The 8141-nt window shown below is 49.9% G+C and overlaps 1 pseudogene; it reads left to right on the forward strand.

The window, feature by feature from the left end:
• Nucleotides 1-5909: 5909 nt before the first annotated feature.
• Nucleotides 5910-6164, forward strand: LOC139005269 (NADH dehydrogenase [ubiquinone] 1 alpha subcomplex subunit 3 pseudogene; annotated as a pseudogene).
• Nucleotides 6165-8141: the final 1977 nt, after the last annotated feature.

Here is an 8141-nt window from a genome sequence, read left to right on the forward strand (position 1 = left end):
GAGCTGTGGTCCTTGTCACAGTTTAAGCTGTGAGTCTGGACCAGCACAGCTGGTCTCTGGCCAAGACTAATTTCTAATCCTGGCCCTGGACTCTACCTTCACCCTGGAAAGACCTGACCTGGCCCCTAAATAAGCCCTGACCCTGGCCATTTGGGGCCTAATCCCCACAATGATACACTTTTTATAAAGGTGGGTGAAGATAGAATGGCTAGTTGGGTGTGGCCCAACCCCAGTGCTTGACATGCAGCTCATGTGCCTGTCCTTGAGCCCCCGGGCTGCAGGTCTATTAGGAACACCCCTGTTTGAAGCGAGAATGTTGTGTGGCAGAGGTGGAAGCAAGTCAGAATCAGGCACTGCCACATGACTTGAGGCTATTTCTTGAGTGAGTCCATCCCCATCCTTGTCTTCAGAGTCTTGAAACTAATGTCTCAGAGAGACACAGGTCTCTTCCATTTGGAGCAATGCCCAGCTCCTTTCCCTTCATTCCTTCTAGGCCACCCTCTAGTCTCCATCTTGCTCCAGGTTGAAGGTCAGCCCTGAGGTTAACTGGGCAGCACACCTCTATCTCCTGCCCCCACAGCTGGTAGGGTGGCTCTCTGGTCAGTGAGGCTCTGGGGAAGGGACAGAAAATGGCCTCCACCGGAAAGCTTTTCTCTTCCTCTCTATCCCCAGCTCCACCTCCTACAAGAAGTCTTCCCAACACCCCGTCCCCTCTGAGCATACTTCAGCTTCCCTTTGCATAGACTCAACGGCCCGCATTTGGCACCAGCTGCCCACGGCCCTAAACACTGCTTTGCCAGTCGATGGAGTGTTGACTGCTGCGGTCCCGATAGCCGGGTAGAAGCGATACTCTATTACCGTCAACACCACGGGTTCTGGAAGTGATATCTCTGAGGCCTCATTTTATATACTTCGTGGTGCTATATCAGAACAGGTTTGGCTGCTGAAACAATGACTTAAACATGACATAAGTTTACTTCTCACCCAGCTCCTGGGGCATTTCTGAGACCTCTGGTGTGATTCTTTGCCATCCCAGGATGGTGCTGTCCCCATTGCATCCCAGCTGGCAGGAAGGGTGACAGTAAGTACTGTCCAGGGGCATTTGGCCTGCTCTGTCCCTGCCCTGCTACGCTTTTGCTTTATCACAGAGCCTAGAAGCCTCAACACTGAATGACTCAGACTCCTTTAACACTAGGATTCTGGATGTGACTAGTTCCAGCCAATGAGCTTCACCCACGTGGGCTCTGGAAGGCAGAAAGAAGGTGGAGGCCATTCTTCCTGAGACAGTGGACGCAGCTGGCCTTGAACCTCTGGCCCATGGGAGTTTCGACTAGTGGCTAGATATCCAGTGTGCTGTCTGATCACCTTCTGTCTGTGGGCAGCTGCAACATTGGAGTGGTTTTCTGGAGCTTCCTGACCTCTGGTCTGTAGCTGCCATGACTACAAATCCTAGCAGTATCCCACCACCTTTCTGTTTCCAACCCTGCCAATGATTTTTTAAGTGCCCACCTCATTATTAAGTCCCATTTTACTTGGAACACCTAGAGTAGAGCCTGCTTCCTGCACTGCACCCAGACTGATTCCCAGGCTATGTCTACCACACCCTATTGGCAAGATCACATCTAAGGAGGCTGGGAGTAGACTTGGTTCTGAGAGGCCATGTCCCAAGCTAAAACACAGGCAATCTATTACCAAAGGAAGAGGGAGAGAATGGATTCTGTCTTAGGTGCTATGATCAACCTGAAGAACTAGAACAGGCCTTGTGGGGGCTACTACCCCAGCTCTGGTAACTTTAAAGTGCTCGAAGGCCACACAATCACTACAGATTCCAGGACCCAATCACATGAATACAGGGCCACTCTCATAACCAGTTTCTCTGCCACTGATATTCTGACCAAGATGTGGAGATGATGTGAATGAGTGAGGGCCTGGGATACAGACTCTGGGTCACTGTGTTAGCTGGGCCTCCTCTGGGCCTGGCCTTTGCCCTGCACTAAGTTTACATTAAATTCATTCATCCAACAAGCCCTGGGGTCCCCCGACTCCAGTGCTTACCTCCAACTCAGCACCAGAACATAGGATGATACTGGTCTGTCTATAGCTCTTCCTCTCCTATGAGATAGGGTGGGGGTCTGAGATGGCAACAACTTTGTCTGATTAATCTCTGGATTCCCAGAGCCCAGTCCTGCTGGCTCAAACCCTGTCCTCCACCCACGTTCCCTGCTGCCCTTCCCTAACCCGCAATTCTTCTCCACTGGGACTCCACAAATGGTGCTTCTTCACCTGGAACACTTTCTCTGCCTTTCTCCCCTGAGTCTTACCAGCCAAGACCCACCAGGTACCACCTCCTTCAAGAAGACCGCTAGAGGGAACCAGGTACCTCCTCTGAGCTCCCACAGCTTCTAAGCTTCCCTCCGCACCTTCTCTTACTCAGAGTGTGCCAGGGATCAGTGGTAATGGCATTGCCCAGAGGTAGTTGGAAATGTGGAATTTTGGGCCCCGCCCTGGGCTTCCTAAAGCAGAGCTGCAGTTTAACAACATCCCCAGGTGATTCCTGAACACATTCAAGTTTGGGAAGCGCAGCTCTCACCCCACTGATCATATGGACCTGGATCATCTGTCTGGGATCTTTCGTCTCCTGCCAGGCTGTGAACTTGTTCTGAGGGCAAGAAACATTTTTTATTCTTTTTATTCCCTCCTTCCTCCCCCAGCCAGGGTGCCAGATTTAGCAAATAAAACACAGGACACTCATTTAAACTTGATGAACAATGAGTAATATTTTAGTATAAGCATGCCCCCACTTATACTGACCTGCACATAACACGTACTCAACCCACATTTGCCAAATGTGGGCCTCGTTTATAAACCAAAGAAGTTTGCCTGTCTGTCTACTTCCCAGTGTCTCTGCTAAAAAAACAAACAAACAAACAAACAAACAAACTAGAGGAAGTGCTTTAGAATCTCCAACGCTTTGTACAAATGCAGTTTGGTGTTACAGCTGTCATAACCATTGCCATATTCCAAATGGCCCCAAATATTTCTAAGCTAGACTTTGTGAGCATTTGTGTATGTCAGTAATTCTTTTATATTGCTCAGGTCAATCTGGATTTAGCATATTAGGGCAGACGACATTATATTACAATCATGTTATTACTATTATTATTGCCACTATTGATGGTTATATCATGCTACTTTATGGATCACTGTGATTATTTTCCCTGCAGAGAATTTTGTGTTCTTGTCAGTGACTTCATTGTAGTACTGATGACTGAAACCTTTCTCAGGACTCTGAATGGCAGGTGCCTAGAAGCTCAGCCTCTCCCTCAGGCACCACAGCCATCAATGAAAGCCAACCAGGGAGTGGGTGTGTTTGCATTGGGTCCTTTGGGGAAACAGAGATACAAGGTTAACTTCTGAATCAAAATCTAGGTCAACAGTTCCCAGAGTGTGGTCTTTGGACCAGCAGTATTGACATTACTTGGTAGCTTGTTGGAAATGAAAATACTTGGACTCCACTCCAGACCTCCTGAATCAGAAACTCTGATGGTGGGCCTCTCAGGGGGTTTGATGCATCCTAAATATGAGAATCACTGATCTAGGGAAGGGTGTAGGAGGACTTGGAGCTCTCGGGTCCCTTCCAACCCTATGACAATAGCTCTGCTGCATTCCTCCCCAGGATCTAGGGAGACAAAGGCCATGGGGGCAGGGGAGAGCATGGGCACCAGGGGAGGGGATAATATTGCCTGACTTAGTATCAGGCCTGTTGGCCCGGGTTCTCCACAGTGGGAAAGAGGACAGTGGAGCACTCCACGCAGAGGACATGCCATGTGCCAACGTTCTGAGGCTTGGCAGCAAAGGGCAAGTTTAGGCAAGTTTAGGTTTAACTGGAATCTGTGATATGAGTAAAGGTGGTTTAGAGCCAGAGCATGGCAGCTCATCCAGTGGGCTTTATAAAATCTTTTATGGTTATTGAAAAGGAGAGGGGCGTGGTCAGAGCTGTGCTCGTGGAGAGTGAAGAGGGTGAGAAAAGAAGCTGGAGCACAACCAGGAGGGTCTTCCAGGGCTGCCTCTAACAGCCACAGCATGCCACTTGTCGCCCTGGCTCCAAGAGTAAAGTTGGTGTCCTTCTCCACAAAGGCAGCGTTTTTACTCACAGCCCTTGCCAGCTGGACTTTGCAGCTCTTGCCAGCGGGGGATTGGGATCTGTTACAGTGATGGCCACACTGGCTCTGGCACCCTCCACAGGCCCTGGTCCTGAGCTCTCGCAGATGCTTTGATCTGGCAGCAGCTGTTGCCACGGGGAATAGTGAGGGCTGGTTTTGGGGGGGGAAGTGGAAGAGGATTGGGACTCACAGAGAGCGTGATGGCACATGGGATCTTTTTCTGTCCCCTCCCTGCCTCCCTGGCCTGTGGAGAGGTGGCCACCCTGGATATGGTCTTGTTAAGTCAAAAGGAGGAGGAAGCAGGATAAGGGTGGGGAGGGCAGGAGAAAGGAAAGAATATTTGCACCACTCCTATTCACCCTCTCTCACTGTCTTCACCCAACTCCTGGTCTGCCGCAGGAAATGAACGGGGTCTCTTCTTTTCCTTTGAGGAGCGTCAAAGAGAACAGCAGGCTTCGTGGTCCCTTGTGGACTGGCATCTTTGGGAGCACAGCCAGCTGTGGCCTTCTCATTAAAGGCATTGGCCATGGAGTCAGCAGTGGAGTCCTCTCCTGTGGCTCTATAGGCAGTGGGCATCACTGAGAGGGTTTGGGCAGCAGAACAAGGACATGGCATACCCCCACTTGATAGCAAAGAACAGTTACCCCAGAACAATGGAGGCACCCCGTGGAAACTCCAAACATCACTGTGTGTGTTGGGGGGGGTCTTTACATAGGGCAAGGGTCAGTGAGTTGATGACAATTGCTGTGAAGTTGTCGCCATTGTACCCCTGCAGATTTACAAGCGCAGAGTCCCAGCATAATACTGGCACCTGACAAATGCTTGACAGATGAGTGTTCCATAAAAGGACATTGAGTGGTCATTGCAACCCAGGTTCTTCTGTGGCCCCATGACCCTTCCTCCAATCCCTTGGGGATAAAGCCATTGATGCCTGCAGGTCCTGGAATGTATCTTCCCTGCTTTTCATGGACAGACATCTGGGCTCAGCCTCTGACGAGGGATCCCCAGAGAAGCACCAAGTTTCCACTTCCTAAAGGCAAAAACTCAGAGCTAGGGCTCTTCATGAAACAGAGGCCCGTTGGTGAAAATTATTCGTCCCAAGTCCCAAAGGTGGCTCTAGAGTCTGGGTGATCTGACTTCCACACTACCACTGGCTCCACTGAGTCATGTTATCAGTCTAAGTAACATCCCTGGAGTGGTTGGGGAGAGTGTGCTCTGACATCATGGGGCCAGAGCTTCAGGGTTTCCCAACTTCCTGTGCCTCAATCCCCCTGACAGAGACCTCGGAAAAAAGGTATCCCTCATCCTTCTGGTTGCCCATGCCTCTAGGGCAGTTGCTGGGGTTAGTGGTTACATGTTAGGCAGTATGATGGTTAAGGTTACAGAGTCTGCAACCAGGTTGACTGAGGTCATGTTCCTGTTCTGCACTTACTATCTATGTTGATCTTGGGCAAATCTCTCAACAGCTCTGTGTCTCAGTTTTCTTATATCAAAATAGGGATGCCAACAATGCCTACCTCACAGGGTTGCTATGAGGATAAAATGAAAATTTTTTATAAAGGACTTAGAACATTATCTATACACCATAAGAGCTAGACAATAGTTTAATGTAATAAAGTACTGTTGTAATTTGGATTCCCCAGAGCTGAGTCCAAGACAGAGATTGAGGTGCATGGGATTTGTTGAGCAATCCTCAAAGGAGAAAGGGAGGGAGGGAGAAGGACACAATATAAGAAAGACTTGAAGATGGCCGGGAGACTCGCCACCTTCATCAGGGATGCCTGGGCCAAGGAGCCGGTGCTGGTCGCGTCCTGCGCCATCGGGAGCCTCTCTTTGCTTCTGCCCTTCGTCAGCCCCTTCACCAAGTACGCTGTCATGATCAACAAGGTCACACCCTACAACTACCCAGTGCCCGTCCGAGATGATGGGAACATGCCCGACGTGTCCAGCCACCCCCAAGACCCCCAGGGCCAAAGCCTGGAGTGGCTGAAGAAACTGTGAACTGCCTCCCCCCCCCCCCCCGCCCCGTGACAGAGAGGAGGTCCCCTCCCCCGTGGCCCCCAATAAAATGTGAAAACAAAAAAACAAAAAAAAAAAAGAAAGACTTAAGTAAGAACTGGCATCTGGCTGCATACTCTGGAACCACAGCACAGAGGCAGCCTCACCCTGTGGCAAGGGGCAGGGGTAGGGACAGGTGCAACAGAGCAGCCTTTTGCTTATACCACTCAGCACCTATCTACTGGATGCCTGAGCAGCAGGGAGGGTGGAGCCTCCCAGCAGAGGTGAATTCCATTTGCCAAAGGCAATTCTAAAGAAGTGGGTGCTGTGTGCCATTAGCAGCTGACACTTGCAGCAGCTGGGCATAGGCCCAGCAAAGGGGATCTGAGCAGGTACCAATGGTCCTGGCTCAGAGCACTAAGGTCTCAAAAAATCCCCCCGCCCCTTTGCTTGACAGAAGAAAGGACATTGTCCCTAGTCCTGAAGCATCCCTTATAGTTCCAGCAGGGGTGGGCTTCCTCTGCTACCCCACTCTCATCAAGAGCCAGCTAAATTTAAGAGCATCATCACCCCTGCACTACTTTATCAGCTCTCCCCTGTCCCCTATGCCCCTCAAGGACCCCCTTGACTCTGGAGGCTCTGACTTCTGCACTCAGGTAGAGCCCAGCCTTCTGGTGGTAGTTTGACCTCAGCTGCCCCCACCCAGGTCCCCATGGTGGGGACTTTACCTTGCAGGAATTTCTATCACACCATGAGCACCTCGAAGGAAAATCGGCAAAATTAATTGGAAATTAAAGTCACCAAAATGAGCACTGAATTAAGAAACCATTAACTCCAAATGACTGCTGGAAGGGAGCGGAAGTTAATTATAAAGGCTGCCTGGGTATTTTGTGTACTTTCTGCACCACAGTATCATCTTAGATCCTGCTGTCTGAGTCTGATCAGCATTCTGTGGATACCAGTGCTGGTTTTGATGAGATGTGGTCCTCCCCAGGACCCATGGACTAACTCAGGCATTGAGGAAGCCTCCTTGGCCTGAGACAGGGCCTCCCTACTAACCCTGTGCCTGCTGAATAGCAGCATGTCCCCATACATGCCCCCTGCCTCAGTGCTCTCTAAGGGAAGCCATTGCCAGGGGCATCCCAGGAGTCCTTGCCCACACATTCTCATTGCATAATGGGCACCACCATCCACCTCATTAGGCTCTGCTGGGGATCAGGACTAAATTGGATAAAATGGAAGAAGCACATGGCTTATTAGCCAATGGGCTGTAGGAGAGAGTTGGGATAGGGGAAGCTGATTGATTGCCAAAAGAACCTCCCGGATGTACTTCCCTGAAAGACAATTCTGGACCACTTTCCTCACTCCCTGGGAGCAATCTATGGCAGTACAGATGACGATTAGGGTGGGAGCCCCACAAGGACATGGGATTTCATTGTTTTGATCACAGATCTATTCCCAGTACCTAGACCTGGGTTTAGAACAATATATATTTGTTAAATGAATGAATGAATGAATTGCAACCCCCAAGAAATATTTACTAGACCAGGTGCCAAAGGAAAGGAACTGTTTGTGATGGCCATCCAGCTGCTGGGAGCCAGGCATCTCAACTGAAGGATGTGATTGAGGCTGCCATGATTTTTCACTGGTGCGATGGCAAACTAGTGCCCCTTGATCTTATCTCGCATCCCCATCTCCCACCCTCATCTCTGTATTACGTATGGGATTAAATTTTCTAAAATCCATATCTAATTATACCCCTCCCAAGTCAATACTCTTCAATGACTCTTTGCTACCTACAGAGCAAACTGTAACTGTATAAAAGGGCCCCAGCCTGCCATTGGAGACCCTCAGAGGTCTATAGTCCCCACAGCTTCCCGTCCTGAATGTTCCTCCTCCAGGAAGCTTTTCCCAAACACCTGGGACCACTATGAACCTGAGTTCTCTCTTTTGTGACTTTCTTTGTCTTGAATTTAGCAT

The sequence above is a fragment of the Myotis yumanensis genome, unplaced genomic scaffold (genome assembly GCF_028538775.1).
Source record: "Myotis yumanensis isolate MYYU_CA2020_CCGP unplaced genomic scaffold, mMyoYum1.0.hap1 SCAF_1, whole genome shotgun sequence".
NCBI classification, from domain to species: domain Eukaryota; kingdom Metazoa; phylum Chordata; class Mammalia; order Chiroptera; family Vespertilionidae; genus Myotis; species Myotis yumanensis.